Raw genomic sequence first — 18,947 nt, 5'->3', positions numbered from 1 at the left:
GACTTTTGGGGGGAGTGCATCACGTTAAAACCCTGCCAGCAAAATCCCGCCTGAATAACTTTCTGCAAGATTGTCCTGTGATGCAAGACTGCGCTGTTAGGCTAACTGTAGTGTATGGATTGCACAAAAGTTTTCTGCCCTAGCAGGGCCACAGTCAAAATCAGGCATGCCAGATCCCTCTTTTTCTCTCTCCCCATTACATACGGTTTTCTCTGTTTTGGTGTCAGCTGCTTCCCTAGCTTTCTTGGCTGCCCTATTTCCTTATGATCCTTTTTAAAAAAATTGCATGCATTGTTAATAATACCAATTTCAGATTAATAAATATGGCAGTTCGTGGATGCTATTGCATTTATTAATACATGGAATTGGGTTTTAATACATGGAATTGTGCAGCATTATAACGAAACATGGCTCTTGGCTGCCACTAGAAATGTCTTGTTCCAAAAATACCAGAAAAAGCTTTGAGACAGAAGGCAGTTCATGGTACTGGCCTTGTTGATTAGCAGATGAATGTCAAATAAGGAAAGAAAAAATTAAAGGGAAAAAATATAAAAAATTAAAATAAATTTCAATGTAATCTATTATTTCTTTCCATAATTCTGTTGATGTTTGAAATACATGTACTCCAGAAAATATGAGCTGACTACTCAATCAAATATCCAGTCTAAGACCTATCTATAAATGATGTTACAGCTGTTGGACTGTCTTTTAAATACTCATTGTGGTGGATCTGTTTAATTGCATGTATGTCCACATGTGTTTGTATGCCAAGACTTTAAAAAAAATTGGACTCTGTAGACATGTCCACAATGGCCTTGTTGGTAATAGTTTCATTTTCTTGCTTAGCATGAATGGGCCTGCCGTATGTTTTGCCTGACGAAGTTGGTAGAAGTCAGTTCGGATTGGACAAACTGCCTTGAGTAGTTTTTGAGTAATGTCTGGAGAAGATTGAGCAACTCTGCCTTCGGAATGTGACGCTCGTCAGCTCACGGGATGGACAGATAAAGTTTGCAGCAAGTTTTGCTGACAGGCAGTACTGAGAGCTCAGTTCTTGACTATGAATTTAACTTGACTGGGAGAAGCTTAACAGGAGCTGCAAAGGGATACGCTACTGATACAGAGATCTGATCTGGGATCAGCAGTTTTCTTGCCTTCTGCAGGACCCTTTTTATGTTCTGCTTCCACATGTTTCAGTAAAACAGGAATGACAAATGCACCATAAATCTCCAGTGCTCTCCCATCCAAGGAAAATTAAATATGATAGCATTGCTCTCCTGGAGCATAGCATAAAAGCAAAGTGATTCATGGTGAACCCATGAAGTCTCAACTCAGGATGTTTTCAAGGCAAGAGATGAACAGAGATGGTTTCCCATTGTTTTTCTTGGTGTTCTCCCATCCAAGCATTGATCCTGCTTTGCTTTTGAACTCTGATGAGATCAGACTGGTCTCGGCTATTAGGACTACTATGGCATAGTATGTACACCCCTACAATTAGACAAGAAAGGTGATGCAATTTGTCCCACTGACCCTTCACCTTCTTTCTACTGTAGCCTTCTTTTAACTCTTTATCACTAAGGCGAACCACCACGGCCCTCCAGAGGGGAGTGAATTACAATTTCTAGTCAGCTCTTGCCAGCATGGCCTATTGGCCATGCTGGCAGGGGCTGATAGGAATTGTACTCCATGAACATCTGGAGTGCCATAGGTTATCAGATGTTTAGTTTTAGTGCTTTAACCATGTGTAATGTACCATGTGCTTTAACCATGTGTAATGTGTAATGAGAACTCATTCTGTGCATGATCTTTCCACAGTCCCCGCTGTGTATGAGTGGGGCATAACGCATATTTTCTATGCATGCATAGCTTTGGCATATGTGAATACATTACCTCAAAAATCTTGAAGTTCCCTTTGTGCATTCTGTACATATGGAAAATACACCTCACCCATTCACAGGAAATGGCAAACTATGCATATGACAAAGATCACATGAATCACACATTCCTATTTAGAGTTGCTACCTATTTAGAGTTGCTACCTGTAACTTCAGAGGTTACAGACTGCAGGTTGCAGACCCCTGATCTAACTGAAACTAAAATGGGAATTCTTTTATTAGGAGAGTTAGGACATGGTTCTTTTCATTCCAGTGGATGTTGATCTGTGGTAGAGTATCATCAAGCACTATGAGAAGCAAAGGCCCATGGTTAAGCTGCAAGTATTTACTAAGCTAACCTGAGAATTGTCACCTATTCTTAGCAATTTGGAAGATGCAGTGACTTCGTAGTCTCTGTAAATGTGAATACATGCATATTAGGCAGGCTTTTGGTAGACAGGATAAAGTAGGGATATGTCTAATATTGGCTTCTTACTATGAAAAATTTACATATTACCATCCTTGAACTTCTGGAGCAGGTTGGGGTTTAAGCATGAATGAATGTATATGGAAAGTTTGAAGAGAATAAGATTCAGTGCTTCTGTCACCTGCACAAGTAATTGTTGTGGATTAAGTCTTCTCCCTCCTTCAAGATTTTAAAACAGTTGGAAAGAAACTTAAGCTTGTGTGTATTCCCTTATTAGGAGGCCAACATGTCAATCAGCTCAACAGTGTTTTCAGTGCTATACAAGAGCTTTGATGAAGGAAGGTCATATTTTAAGATTTCTTATTTTGCAGTTGCAAGTCTTATTTTTCATTCTGGAACTTTTTTTGTGGGGGGGGGGAGAAACTGGGGTAAGTGTTGGAGGTGTGTTCTGAGTACAGGTCAAAATAAATGTTGAATTCTGATAATAACTCACCTTTGTGCTGATATCTCAACTCTTTGCTTTCTACTTTTAGAGTTTCAAAAAATACAGAAATACGTATGTAAGGTTACCAAGCAAGTCCCAAATCATCTTCGCCTGGCTGGTGAAGCATGTAGAACATATTCTTGTATGGAGATCCCACACATTGTGATAAGTGGTGAAGATTCAAACATTTACTGGGAGCTATAACACCTTGTAAGGTCTAATTAAATACTGGAAAATTTGCAAAGACCCAGGTTAGGGAATAAGCTTACATTTATAAGGTCAAGGTTAAAACTGTTTTTGTTCATTTCAGTAAACATTTTACCCTAATCCTCCTTAGGACTACTGAAATATGTTGTGGGGCATCCAGATCCGGGTTGGGAAATGCCCAGATATTAGGGGGCAGAGCCTGTAGAGGTTGGAGTATGGGCATGATGCTGTAGAGTCCACCCTCTGAAGCTGCCCTTTCTCCATGGGAAATGATTTCTGTAGTCTGGAGATCAGTTTTAATTCCAGAAGAAATCCAGGAACTACCTGGAGGTTGGCAATTCTAAACCAGTGGATCTCAAGTGCTCATAATCAGGAGCAGGGTTGCTGCCATTGTCTGTGATTCTAGTTCACAGCTGTGTACTGTAAATAATACATAGTAGCTCCTCAGGACTGCTAGCCATGGGATTATGAGCCAATTTTCCCTCCTGATTAATTTCCTGCTCCAAGATGCCAACTGTGCAGTTTTACCAAGAGATGTCAGCTCCAGAGTTGCTTTGCCTCTGTTGCTTCCATTTCTACACTATAAAGAATTAACTGTTGGGGTGCTGTCATATGCCTTGTACAACATATATTGCAGCATGAAGGAAGAATTTTAATAAGACCTCAAAGGGGCTTCCTGCCACATTTAGCAGAAAGGTTTCCTATGAAAGGAAGCACACAGAGACTCCCAGGAGACTGCAGGAGAAAACCCTCCCACGGAGAAGGGCCTGTTCCATCCCATTTTATTGTCTATATGTCACTACGGCACTCACACAAGTCTGACAGGCTGTTCTTTTCTGCTGTAGCTAGTGTGGCTAAGTGTCATTTTCTTGGTCAAACATCTTTATTTTAGACTTGTTACAAGGCCTTAACTAGTTTGTTGGATTCTACATGTTGGCTACATATTGGTTTAAATGGCTGTGTTTCACCGTTATATTAAGCCAGGGCACATGTTTGATGGTTAGATTAATCCATAGCCTATCAGACAAGAGGGGAAAACCCTCCAAACTTTAGTCTCTCTCTTACAGAGATCAGTCTCAGTTAACATTTTAAATTGGATAAGTGTCACATGACTGGCAAATCAGAGACCTTATTTTAGGTATCTCTAAACAGGTGTGATTATTTAATTATTTATTGGTTTTGTATGCTGCCCTTTCTTTCATGGGCTTCCATAACAATGAATACAATAAAATCATAAATTAATCAACATGTAAAAGCCAATCAAATAGTTGTGAAAAGACTACCCTTCCGGATTGTATATATTGTCTTTGGGAAGGTTGCTCAATTGTTTGCTGAAGCCTTAAAACTAATTCAGTAATACGTCTAGAGGATTTTCTTAGGCCTCTGGTACAGCTGTGCCTTGTACAGTTTGCTGTTCGTCACTCTGATTTACTGTTCATTCTCATTCATACACCAACCTTCATGACCACGTGCTTCCTTTTCCCTTAGAACTGAGATTTTTAACAGCCCAATCCAGAGTGTGTGTGTGTGTGTGGGGGGGGAGCACTGAAATGAGTTGAGGAGGCAGCGGGGTCCTCCCTGGTGCACTTACCCCAGCAGGGGGGCAAATCCACTGGCAGGCAGCCACAATGGCCTCCCGGGATGTCCTGACACAGCACAGAGCATCCCTGCACCCCTACCAACATCGTGGGGGTGCGGCCAGGGGTGAAGCCAATGTTAGTTGGCTTCCACCCCAGCATTGCTTCCTGGGATGCCAGTGCCTGGGCATATATATAATTCAAATTTACTATGCTGCCCACCCCCGAAAACCACAACCAACACATACTCTCTCATACTCTTAAAACCAGTTACAAGATGGCAGCTCTTTTTGGTGGTGGGGAGACTTTTTCATTTTTCGCCTGCCCTTGCCTTCAAAAAGCCCTCTGGAGGCAGCAGGGCGGCACTGCAGTGGCACCATCTCTGACCACCACAGGGCTCTGGATTGGACTGTCAGTCATTCAAAAATGGTTTTGCTATGAAATGTAAAAGCAATGCAAAGTTGTAGCTAGCAGCCTTGATTCATGGGGGAAGCCCACCCCAAAATGATGGTAATGTAATGTCTTTTGATTAGAATCAACCAAGTAGAATATTTTGAGCAAACTTTTGTGACCCCCAGAACTTTTAGTGAAGCTCAATATTAAAAACAAAAGACGAAGCTAAAAGAAGGGATCGATAAAGAAAAGATGTTTAGGTCATGGTGGACAATGCCAAACTCTGTCGTTTTCTTGTGACAGAGACCAGAAGATGTTCTAAACATCATTGGAGTATGAAGGTGCAAGTCACACTTGAAATTGCTGCTAAGGTTCATAGGATGAAATAGCAAAAAAAAAATGAAATACTGTCCTTAGAAAACACAAGTACAAGCAGTTTATCAGAGCAAAAATAAAGGTGTGACATAAACTCTTAGCTGCTATGCTACACAGCCTTTTCCAGTCCAGTTCCTTGACATAACACAGTAAACAAATAATATATTGTAGTGATATTTGGCAGGTGTAGTTTTTCTCATTCACCACACTATATGTGACAAGCTGCAGCTGCTGAAATTTCCCTTGCCTACACAGCTATGAAAGGAATAGGAACTCCATCCTCAGTTGCCCTGTGTTAACCTAGACAATATACTATTTTGCTTCCCTTTTGAACTGTAACAAGAAATAAATGGAGCAGTTGGAGTGTAATAATTCTATTGAAAAGTGAAGATATTTTATTCTTAGGCATACTTAAGGTATAGTAAAAAAAATAGTATGTCAGTATTGAAAAGGTTGAACTTATTCTATCATCATTGTGAATTATCTTATGTGCCATGATCTGCCCAGTTCTGGTTTGATCCTTGCATGTCTCCCAAGTGGGATGTGGGATCCTCTTTCCCTCCCGTCTGCTTTTGCTTTAGTTTTGCTTCCCTGCCAAAACCTAATCTGCTTGTTAGACACCTGTTAACTGTTGCCCTCCCCAGCACCAGGGAGTGTGGATTGCTTTGACTTGAGTAAAGGCCACACTGTCTCTGGACTGTGGGACTAAAGGGGCCCAATCCCCCTGGGGGAACTGGTGTTCAAGGATGGTGTTGTGTGACGGGGGGGAGGGCATGATGTGGGATATAATGGAAGGTGTTTTGACACTTGAACTTTAGTTCTGGCAATAGAAGTCTAAATGCTTTTCCCTGATGGTGTTTCATAATAAAGAAATCATCTGAATACAGAGTCTTGTTATTGAACAGTGAAGCGGCACAACACTATGCTTGTTTAAGCATGTTTTTATTTTGGAGCCATATTTTTTTTCTGAGTGCTGTACTGCATTAAACCAAAAAGCCTGGTTGTCTGTGAAGGTTCTGTGAAGTAAGCCAATAGGCATATGAAGAAAGGCTGTTACGGCATTTGTGAGTAGTTTCATCAGGATTTTTTTTCTGCAGTGGTGGGGGGGAGGGGGAATGGTGCCAGGTTCGCCAAATTTTCCCCAGAAAAAGGCTGTTGGTGGGGTTCAATTACTCCTTTCTGCTAAATGAGGGTTTCCAATGAGTAATTGCCCAGATGAATCTCTTATCAGCCCCTGTCAGCATATTGGCCATGCTGGTAGGGGCTGATGGGAATTGTAGTTCCTGAACATCTGGAGAGCCGCAGGTTCCCTACCCCTGCTCTAGAGAAAGGAATGTTGCCTTGAAAAAAGTTTTCTTCATCCAGGCAAGAATCTTTGCTTAGTGGAAGGAAGTGGTAGGATCCAATCGAATATTCTGTACCACATATTTTTATCTCTAAAATGAAATACCTTTCTTGCAAGTTGCTGATCGCCTTCCCTAGACTTGGTACAAAACAGCTGTTCTTGTGTGGGAATATAGTTTTTGCTTGGTGCTGTAATGATCTGTTTTTTATAAGCATCACTTCAAACACGCTTTTAAAAGTGATTGTTCATTTATATATTTACTTCATTTTTTACCCGTCTTTCTCCTCACTGTGAACCCAGAGTGGCATCTGTTGTTCTTTTCGCCTCCATTTTATCTTTACAACAATCCGTGAGTTCGTTAAGGTTGAGTAAATCACTTGTGACTGGCCCAAGTTTGCCTAATGCACTTTTATGGCACAGTGTGGATTCAAAACTGGGTCTCCCAGATCCTAGTCTAACACCCTAACCACTCTGATTTACTTACACAAAGACAATCCAGCTGTGTAGAGAAAAAATATCCGTTGTCATTTCTGAGATGTATAATTAATGTTTGTATTGCTAAAAGTACATACATTGGGAAGATGTTACATGCAGAGAAGGAATGCATGTATATAGCTGGCAGGCTTTTTCCAGCATCAGCTTACTGGATAGTTTCATAGCAGTGAGGCAAGCATGGAGCCATTTCCTCCTGGTGAGCATCCTGCATTAGTAGATAGTGTCATGATACCGATCAGAAAGTCAGACCAACTCAGAGGAAAGTGCTGTCACATAAGCATAAAGAAGGGGTTGTTGGGAATGCTTTCTTTCAGTTACATTGCATTCAGGAGTTTTGTTCCACCTTGTAGACACACCTGACCTGATCTTGTGATCCATGTCACTGTAATCTTAAAGCAGACAGCTGTACCTTGCTCTACCTGAGGCTATACTGAAAACAGCTTAGATCTTCCATTTAGTGTAAAATTTATTTATTTATTTAAAACGTTAGCCACCTTTCTACTTTGCTGAACTCAAGGTGGCTTGTGATGTAAATGAAAATGTGATTATTTTTTAAAAGGCCACAGTTTAAATTCTCAGTTAGGATTGCCAATTAGTCAAATACAGTCAAATACAGTCCTAAAATGTGGCAACTTGTCTTCTTACTGGAACTTGTAGATTTGATTGTAGATGTGATTGTATAGCTTCATTGCTTGACTGTTTGTTCCTGGGTTCAATTTAAGGTGCTGGTTCTTACCTTTAAAGTCTTTTGAACTTTATCAAGTTCTTATCTGAAGGACTGTGTCTCTTTGTTTGAATCTGGCATCATTTTGGTTCATGTTCTTGGTTCATTGTACCATCACTCATATGATGGTATGCTTATTTGTGACTTGGTTTCATCCTTTTGGGCGGAGGGGAGGTTGCCAGCCCGGTTATCTGGAATAGAGGGGATGGCAAGTACATCCTGTGCTGACTGTTAGAAGATGGATCTGGCGAACACTATTTCAGAGAACTTTTCTCTAGGCTTCTTCATGGGTGTTTGGTATTATGTTCTTTTTGTTGCTATGCATGTTCACAGTTGCCTGTGTGTAGTTTTGTACATTTTTGTATACATGTGTAACCTATCTTGCATACATTTGTAACCCATCTTGGATCCCTGTTTTCAAGATAAAAGGCCAGATATAAATAGTTTAAATAAATAATGTCTCAGATACTGATGGGTCAGTCTGGTAACAGTGTAACTCTCAGGATCCTGCAGGATCATTCCTGTAGTAATAAACTATAGTTTGTCAAAATTATGAGAGTAGGTCTGAATCTGAATTGGTATTAAAATCTAAGTTTATATCCAACACTCCAGCTATTGGATTGATTATATGTTATCTTCTGTTATACTGTCTTTCGCCATGAAGAACTGCCATTCTGTACTTTTATTGGATCCTGTAATGGTTAGAGCATCCTGAATAACCCAGCTTATCCCAGTCTCATCAGAGCTTGGAAGGTAAGTAGGGTTGGCCAAGGTTAGTACTTGGATGAGAGACAACCAAGGAAGACCAAGGTTGCTATGCAGAGAAAGAAATGGCAAACTACCTCTGCTCATTTCTTGCCTTGGGAACCCCATGGCCCTGCGGTTGCCGTGAGTCAGTTGTGACTTCTAATGGTTAAAAAGCAAATCAAATTACTGTCCTTATATGTAATCTCATCCACTCTGTAGTCAGATTTATATTTAAATAAACAGAATGCCTGTGAAAGTTTGACCAACAGCTGATAAATCAAAAGCTGTCTTTTTCTCAGTGTAACTTTTTAGTAGAATATGGTATGATTGCATATGCATACAAATAACAAATCTCTTCACAGCGCCATAAGGAATATTGAGTTTTTGTTTCATTTGGTTCTTCAATTTGAAACTGAGATGCTGATGTATACGAGTTGGCCTGTTCTGAATTTTTGTCATCTTAGACATCGTTGCTTATTGCAAGCTCATTCCACTGAGATCTATTTTGAATCGACTCATAAATTATTAAATAGTACATGTAGGTCAGAGAGAAACTAACCCTGACAATCACTTCCTAATATTCTCTCTTTAGCATGAGAAATAAGAACGAGGATAGGAATAATCAATATTCAGCATCCTAGACACATCTTATACAGATATGTTATATGCTTTTGGGAGGGAAGGTGGCGGATGTAGGTCTGGATCTTTGCAAAGCCTGTCAGGTTGGCATTAATCTTGCATGATGAATAATGTGGCAACTTATGAATTTTTAATATAGTTAAAATGATGAGATTGTGGGATGTTATAAGCAAAAGTAAATTTGATCAAATAGGAGAATATTTTGGATCAAAAGGATATATTGAATAATGTGTACCAAAATGTTTAAACTTCTATTCAGATAATGTAGTCAGCAAGAATGCAATGAGAATGTGGTCACATATAATGAACATAAGAAAGAACATAAGAACAAGCCAGCTGGATCAGACCAGAGTCCATCTAGTCCAGCTCTCTGCTACTCGCAGTGGCCTACCAGGTGCCTTTGGGAGTTCACATGTAGGATGTGAAAGCAATGGCCTTCTGTGGCTGTTGCTCCCGAGCACCTGGACAATGAATTTGCAAACCCAATTATAAGAAGAAACATTCTAAGATGAGTGTACATGAATGAATAAATAAAATACTGGCTTCAGAGATGGGAGATTGTTACCCAAATCTGAAAAGATGTTCAATGTATTTTGGTAGTTCTTGAGTGTTTGTCATTCCTTTGGGATCAGTAGACATCAAGTTTGTCTGTAGTTTTGGTTCCAGAGGCTAGATTCTGAATTCTTTGTTCCTTCCACAAATATTACAAATGATCTGTTCTTTCCAATGAGTCTTTTTGGAAACTGTCAATATTAATAAAACGAGCACAATCCAGGCCCTGATTTGCAGAGATAACATATTACGTATTAACAGGACCAGAGTAATAGTTTGATAAGGCTTTAAATTGGTTTAAGAGGACCCGTATAATAAACGTATTTTCTTATTCTCACAGTAAGCACACTAAAATAAAGAATCGGTGGTGTTGCAAGTCTGAGTTTGGGTGGCAGTCGCTGCAGGATTGGGCTTTGGTGATTTAACTTCTTTTCTTACTTCGAAACCTTTCAGATTTCTATATTATGCATTTACCAAGTTAAATCTGCCTCTTTATGCTAGGCATCTGTATAGGCAATCTTACTAACACACTGTTGAGGATATGGCTTGGTGAAGCACTTTGTGTATATCATGCTGAATATAAATAAGCTGTGAAATGTATGAGGAAATGTATTGAGGCCAATCCAGCTCCAGAAAACACCTCAAAACACCTCCAGAAAACACCTCTTTGGCCTCAGTGGTACAGTTATGTATACCATATGTTTGCATATTGTAAACAAGTATTACCACACAGATGTTGGTGTTGATTTCTGTTAGGACCGTGGTGGCGAACCTTTGGCACTCCAGATGTTATGGACTACAATTCCCATCAGCCACTGCCAATTGGCCATGCTGTGGTGGAAGTAGGAGTGACCTGGAAGTAGGGGTGGGTAGCGTGGTGGCCAAGTTTGCAGATGATACCACCATGTAGCAGGGTGGGTAGGGAACCACAAAGGAAGGATTGCTTGAAGAAACTCCCAAGCTGACCTTTGATAGAATTAGGTGAGTGGGCCCAGAAATGGCAAATGCAGTTCAATGTAGCAAAATGTAAAGTGATGCACAGAGGGGCAAAAAATCCAAACTTCACATACACGCTACAGGGGTCAGTGCTATCAGTCACAGACCAGAGAAAGGGGATTTAGGCGTCTTAGTTGGATAGTTCCATGGGAATGTCAACCCCAATGCATGCAGCTGTAAAAAAAAGGCAAACTCTATGCTGGGGATCATTAGAAAGAGGAATTGATAATAAAACTGCAAAGATTGTGTCATGCCCATTTATATAAAGCAGTGAGATGCGACCGCGACTTGGGAGTAATTGCGTCCAGTTCTGGTCACCGCGATCTCAAAAGGATATTGAGAGGAGATAGAAAAAGTGCAGAGAGAAAGGGCAACAAGGATGATTGAGGGACTTTGGCTACCCTTCCTTATGAGGGAGAGGCTGCAGCGTTGGGGACTCTCTTTAGTTTTGGAGGAGGCGGCTGAGGGGGGGGATATGATTGGAAGCTCCACAAAAATTATGCATGGGTAGAAAATGTTGACAGAGAGAAATTTTTTCTCTTTCTCACAATACTAGAACCAGGGGGCATTCATTAAAAATGCTGGGGGGAAGAATTAGGACTAATAAAAGGAAACACTTCTTCACTCAACGCAGATTGGTGTTTGGAATATACTGCCACAGGGCATCGGTGATGGCCACTAACCTGGATAGCTTTAAAAGGGGCTTGGACAGATTTATGGAGGAGAAGTCGATTTATGGCTACCAATCTTGATCCTCCTTGATCTGAGATTGCAAATGCCTTAACAGACCAGGTGATCGGGAGCAACAGCCGCAGAAGGCCATTGCGTTCACATCCTACATGTGAGCTCCCAAAGGCACCTGGTGGGCCACTGCGAGTAGCAGAGAGCTGGACTAGATGGACTTTGGTCTGATCCAGCTGGCTTGTTCTTATGTTCTTATGTAGTCCATAACATCTGGAGTGCCAAAGGTTCGCCACCACTGTGTTAGGAAGTTCCACAAGGAACTACTAACGTTATTAACTCTGGAACTTTCTCCCCAGGGAGATTCATCTGTCCCCTTCTGTTAATATCTTCCACCAGTACGTGAAGACTTCTATGGCATTCTTTCAGTGACTTCTCCCTGTGAAATATTTTATTTCATTTTATTTACAAAACTTATTCCAATTTTTCTGTTTATATGTCTTTGTATATGTTTTAATTCTGTTTTACTTGTTTTCATGATGTGTTCTTTTGGGTCGATTTTAATGGTTTTAAAATGTGATTTTATTATATATGGTTTAATTTGTTATCTTGGTGGCCTTCCTGAGAACTGAAAGGTGGGATGTAAATCTTTAAAATAAATAAATAACTTTCCTCAGAAAAATTTCTACTACTGTATTTCACATAGAGTTGCTGACTTCAGGTTGGAGATTTAGGGGAGTGAAACCTGAGGAGGACAAAGTTTGGGAAGGGCAAGGGGTTTAGCAGGGATATGATCCTATGCCTTCTAACCTCCAAAGCTGCCATTTTTCTGTAGGAGATCTCTGTAGGCTGGAGATGTAATTCCAGGAGAACCCTAGGCTCTGTTTGGAGATTGGCAACTCTAGTTCCAAACAGTTGTTAGCAGTAGGAATAATTTCTATGTTATGTAAAAAGACCATTTTTATGAACAGACATTATTGGAGGTAAAAGCTAATATTGTTGTTAAGACTCCTTTCTATTCAGGGACAGTTATTAGGGATTTTATTCTGTTTGTGCTATTAGAATTCTGTGATTTAAGAGTAATTGTTACTGCATGTGGAAACAGAAGATAACTAATGTTCTGTTCATTGAAAGGAAATAATAACAGAAGTATACAGTGGTAAAATGTTTGCTGTTACCTTTTCACCTGCATGTTGCCTGTGTAGATGGGATCCAAAAGTATGTACTCCATCATTTGAGGAAGTTAATGGAAGTCTTTCAATTCACTACAGGCTCTATTTGAGGTCACTAGAAGTTTGTCACTGACTTAGTGGGGCCGAGAGCAGACCTTATATTGGAAATTGCCAAGAAACACCAGAACAAATTGTTTCATTTATAAAATGTCAGAAAGAAATTACTAACCTCTTACACTTATTAAAAATACTGATATATTTTCCAGTAAGGGGGCGGAGGACAATTAATTGCACATATTTTCATTACAAGTAAAATACAACCAAAAATCAAGAATTCTGCTACATAACTGCTGGAAAGGATGCATTTTTTCACATAGTTGTTGCACAAAGACTAAAATGTGTTTATTTCCATAGATTTGAAGATAATTAACATGTATCTAATTGTTAATATTTGATCCTTCTTTAATTATGTATGATTTCAAGGAATGAATCTGTCAAGTAAATAATGAAATGCGTACATGCAGCATATGTAATTAGGTTAGGTGCATAAATCCAAAGTGTTCACTTAATAGTTGTCAGCGCAAAATTTATTAATAATGAGAAATGCTAAGTGAAGAAATTCCCTAACCATCTACTCATTAGGAGGGGTATGCTACAGTAGTTGCAGAAAAAACCTCATAAAAATCATAGGGTTTTTCTCAGTATCAGGTTTTTGGGGAAATTGTTGTGCAGTTTTGTTTTCTATACTGGATGGAGTACCTGTGGAACTTTTTAGATAAATATCAGCTGATAAGATTGTGGAATTGTATAGGCTGAGGCAAAGCTTTTATATCACCATTCAGCAATAGGCCAGTGTGCATAACCTTTGTGGTTTAATGAATTATGTTGAAAATCCAGTATTTTGCTAATCAAACCACAGTATGAAATATGAACCAGAAAACAGATTTGTGACTGGTAAAGTGAGGTATCCCATGTTATAGGTCCAGATTTTTGAGGGTTCATAAAACTGAGCATAAATATGCATATAATATATATTTTAATGTGAGCTTGGAAACTAAATTACAATGCTCACTTCAGGTGTTTTGACACATAGCAGTAGCCTTGTATATGTGGCATATATGCATACAAGGTCAACGCATTTGAATGGGAGGAAGAGCACTGGACCCATCCCTTCCTACATTAAACCACTTCATGTGGTCAAGTATATGAACTGTATGACATGTCGACCTATGTGTGTAGGTGTAGTTCCCAAATGAGGCAACCCTACCCAATGCAAGCCTGCTGATAGGATGAACCAAATACCTTGAACCTTGATGTTTCTCTTGACATTATTGCAATGTTCCAAATATAGTGACACCATCCACATATAGAAGGTGGGACCTATTAGTTGAAACCAGCAAATTAATTATTATGTACCATTGTTATGAATAAATATTTATAGATTATTCAACAACATAGCTCATGGATCAGCAGGGATTTCGTATTTTGTCATTTCAATTTACAATAGAACCATGTCACTTCTTGTACAATTCCAAATGGCATGTAGAAAATCCATATGTATCTCCCCACAATGCCAAGAAAAGTTCAGATTATAAATATGTCTTAACTTATTTTTGCATTTTTATAAAATTGACTTTGTATATATCTTCCCTGTGTGGTTGAATGGATTTGGATATGACATATATGAACCGGAAAACCATGTAAGCTGCCCTAAGTTTTTTGGGAAAAGGATGTGAAGCAAATGAAATGTATACATTCACCCCTTCTTTATTTTATTTTTAAAAATTGAGCTGGATTGTAAATGCAACATTATATGTACTCAACATGTACACTTTGTTAATTTTTCCCTTGGGGTTTTATATGTGTGTGTTTTTAGAAAGTAGACAATGTTGATTCATATCTTGCACAAACCCAGCTATTCCAGAAGTCATGGAAGCATCTGACGATGTTTCCCTGCTTCTTTTTTGCATACTTACAGCCCAATTACAGCCCAGCATCTGACGATGTCCCCTTGCCTCTTTTTTGGACATTTCTCTGGAGCCATCACAGCCCCGCACCAGTCCTCTGTGGCAACACAAGGGGCAAATGTACCAGTGGAGGGGGGTAACTTACTCTGGCAGCCAGGTGGAATAAGTCCACCCCTGACCCAGAAGCCACTGTCCTCACCTAGGCCCACTAGTGCAAAAAGCTCCTCCAGTGTGGCAGGGGGTGGGCCATGGGGTGGTGCTGACCTTAGTTTGCTTCCACTGCTGGCCAGCCCCCGTGGAGCCATCATCTGAGATATGCCCCATTTTTTGTGGTATATCTCTGTTATCCCCTATGGGGGATTCTTGGAGGAGCTTTTTTGCTTTTTTTTTTTTTTTTGCTTTCTGTGTTGCAGGAAAGCCCTTTGGAGAGTGTGGGGTGGTGCTGGAGGAGCGCCGTTTCTGCCCATCAGCCAGTTCTGGTTTGGGCTGTAAATTTGAATATAATATAATAATAATAATAAGCCTTTATTTGGCATAACAATAATCATAACACAATAAAAAACCTGAGATAAAAGGTATACAAATACAAAGGTTTAAGATAAAAGGTATACAAATACAAAGGTTTAAGATAAAATATAAATTATTGATTGTGCATCACCTCCAGTAAAAATTGTGCAACCAATTCACAAGTTTCATTGTCAGAATTGTCCAGAAGAAAAGGAAGTCTACTTGATTCTTCCATTTCACTAGGTATCCTAGAAAGAATGTTGGAATATTTTGATCTGATATTAGCAGATTTAGGGCAGCAAAGCAGTTGTGGTGCCAATGTTTCAACTTGTTGTTCACCACAAGAGCATACCCTTTCGCTCATTTCCAAGCTGTTAAATCTACCACGCAATAAAGCGGAGGGGAAAACATTGAAGCCGGTAGGCAAGTGTGTGGGCTCTTCCTCTGCATTGGACAGTCAAAAAATACAAATAGTGGTTTCTCAACCTGTTTTGATATAGGGGTATTGAAAGATGTAAGGGTGAACAAGTTTTCATAGCAGCCCTAAATAAATTAATCCATTCGCTTTCCAACAATTTTTGTTTTAACAAGTTGTAGGATTCTGTGAGGGCGATCTGGCTGCCATTATCTGTCACCCTCCCCCATTGATCGCCAGGGTTGATTCGGCTGATCTGGCTGGCTAGGCGGGTGTCCCCTACCTCCCTCACCGCTCCATGTGCGTCCCTCCCGAAGCTGCGCGCTCGGTGGAAGAGGACGACCATCCCAGATAGAAGGGAGTAAAACCGCTCTTCGGGTCAAGGGTATACGAGAAGGCAGCCCCTGCTAGAACCTCCAAACAAGCTCAAGGTCCATTTGTAAATTTGAATATGAATAAATGCGCTGTTGTAAGTATGAATATTCAACAATACCTAACAAAAAACCTAAAACCACAATCTCTAGAGGAGGAAGAGAATATTATGGGGACTTACAGCATCTTTTGTCAGACCTATCCTGAAGCATGCATACTCTTCATCCCCCACCCCACCTCTTTGGGTTATTGTCACAAAAGGCAAATTAAAGCTCAGAGAGAACACATTTTAGAAAAAGAAAACTGTCCAGGATTTGCCATTAGGAATTCCCACCTCCCGTTGGAACCTGGGAATCCCCTAGAACAGTGATGGTGAATCTTTTCAAGACCAAGTGCCCAAACTGCAACCCAGACCCCACTTATTTATCGCAAAGTGCCAACACAGCAATTTAACCTGAATACAGAGGTTTTAGTTTAGGAAAAACAGTTGGCTCTGGGGCATGCATTACTCGGGAGTAAGCTTGGTGGTAGTTGGTGGCTTTGGTTTGAAGCAACCATGCAATGCTTCGAATGGGTGAATCATGACCCTAGGAGGGTTTACTCAGAAGCAAGCCCACCCCACATGACAAACTCTGTGCGCGCATGCCCACAGAGAGGGCTCTGAGTGCCACCTCTGGTTTGCCACCACTGCCCTAGAATTACCGCTCATCTCCAGGTGACAAAAACCAGTTCCCAAGGGGGAAAAATGGATGCTTTGGAAGGGTAGACTCTACGGCATAGTATCCCAATGAGGTCCCTGTCCTCCCAGGCTCCATCCCCAAATCTCCAGAAATTTCCCAACTTGGAACTGGCAACCCTGACCCCCCACACACACACTTCCCGCCAGTGACCAGGAGAGCCAGGCAACCCTATTTGCCACCACAAATCCAATCTATTAAAGAAAGGATTTCACTTAACTTCATGATCACAATGGAATTGATACGCATCCCATTTCATTTAAGTCCTATGTTATAAAAGTTAGAAACAGTTCTAAGTGATCCTTAGGTCAGTAGGTTTCACATAGGAATGAGTTACAGTGACATTAATTTCTCTTTGGTATTTGTGAAGGAATTCTCATAGTGATAGCCAGCATAGGCCTTAGGCATTTTTATAGCTGAAACCAAATGTTTATGTAATAGAAACTGACAAAACACCCATGCACACACGGTTGGAACGGGAACTTTTTTTAAAAAAGTATCTCATGAAGATGGAAGTTCTGAAATTTGCTTCCTGAGGCACATTGCTTCAATGTAAGGCTGGTCATGGTTTGCCGTCAAATCAGAGGCATAGCAAGGGGGGAAGCACTCGGTGCACTGGTGCATCCTCCGCCCCTGCCCTGGAACGCCCCTGCCCCACCCCTGAATGCCCACACCCCTGGAACACCCTTGCCACACCCCTACAGGGGCATGCTCCCCATGCGCCGCACCCCCCCAACCCCTCAGAGCTACACCTCTGCCTTGAATTGCTGTTGGCTTTCTCAGAAATGACTCCTAGGAGAATGTGACTAGCTTCGTTGGCAGCATAAGGTACCAAGGATCTCATACCTGACAGCATTCAAGCACTTTGCTCATGACACCATTATGGCAGTTTGCAAGTGAGGGAGCTGGAGGTCTGTTCTTTCATGTACTTCAGCACAATCAATTGTGGCTGGCCAGAGGCTGTTATTGCAGCTGCCTTCTCAGGCAGGCCCAGCCTGGTGATAAAAGGATTCAGTATGATTACACTTGGTCTGTAATGTTTCTGTGATCTTGCTCCTCAGTTCAAATGGCATGTTGCTCAGGTACAGGCCAAACCGCTGTCACGCGGCCTGTCCCTATTCTCCTCTATTACCTACCTACTTGCTTGTTCAGAGACCTGCCTGTTTGCTTCCAACTACAGAAGGCAAATCTGTTCACTGTAGTCAAATATAATGCAAGTTGGATAAAATGCCAGTTATTACTATGAACATGTTGCCTTTTATTAAGATAATGTGATACAGTCAGAAATAGTAAAAATACCGTATGTACAGAGAAGTCCTGGAAAATGCCAGTTCATTCACTGAGAACTGGATATGAGCAGTGAATATAGGAGAGAATATTGAGGCAGCAGGAATCCTGTGTAGGAAACATGCATATCTAGTATCAGTGGTTAAACTTCAAGTGGAAAATATGACAGCCGAAAAGCATTCCTAAATAACATCATACTGCTTATCTGTATTGCACGCATCATTGCCACTGACTCTCCAAATGTCCATGCAACACTTTGCAAAGTTACTGCCTACAGTCTTCATTCACACCAAGAATACTGTATAGTAAATCCTTTTAAACTGACAAAAACCTGGGTGTTGAATATATCTTTAAACATCCTTTATCTGATTAACAATAGCATCACATTTCTAAACTGTAATAGGTATCATTTCGCTGTTTATGTACAATTTAATCTGCATAGGGGGTGTGTGCCCATTTGCACTCCCTCAGTTGTGCAGTAGTTCAACGTGATAAGTCCTATCTGCAAAATGATATTCTGTTGACATTTCTATAATATTAATCAGCTCACCTTGTCAGAACCTTAGGAAATTTGCTTAAGAGTCATTAGAATTTTTCAATAGATAGGTAGACGACTCCCCCTGTTTCTTGCCTCCTTTCTTTCAGCTTTGATTGACAGGGAGGTCAAGCAGAAACTGCCCCTTCCCCTGCTCACCATGCATTCGCGTATACACCCACATACACAAACACAGACAGTGTCTGAGGAGTTGGGTCACTGCGCTCCGTAAAGCAAGACGAGCAGGAGAGGAGGAGGCTGCCTTGAAAAGAGATCTTATTAAATTGGACAAAAACATGTCTGCCGTTGGGCTCTGTCTTGGGGCCTCCTCTGCGGCAGTCTGCATGCAGAATGCAGGCGAATGCGACGACGCAAAAGCCATTTGCATTACCCTGCAGTCATTTTTATATGTGGAGGTAATGAAGTTGTCATCAGAGCCCTG

General features: G+C 40.7%; 1 long non-coding RNA gene across 1 annotated transcript; it reads right to left on the bottom strand.

Annotated features, from left to right (window-relative positions):
- Positions 1-861: 861 nt before the first annotated feature.
- On the bottom strand, positions 862-15,992 carry LOC125440692. The gene is made up of 3 exons (XR_007245731.1): positions 15,858-15,992; positions 7,789-7,792; positions 862-873 (listed from the first exon to the last, which is right to left on the bottom strand). It is a non-coding gene; the product is annotated as an uncharacterized LOC125440692 (long non-coding RNA).
- Positions 15,993-18,947: the final 2,955 nt, after the last annotated feature.

This window comes from Sphaerodactylus townsendi, linkage group LG11, assembly GCF_021028975.2.
Source record: "Sphaerodactylus townsendi isolate TG3544 linkage group LG11, MPM_Stown_v2.3, whole genome shotgun sequence".
Lineage (NCBI taxonomy): Eukaryota > Metazoa > Chordata > Lepidosauria > Squamata > Sphaerodactylidae > Sphaerodactylus > Sphaerodactylus townsendi.
The sequence above is the reverse complement of the archived record's forward strand: the minus strand, read 5'-3'. Positions and strand labels throughout refer to the sequence as shown.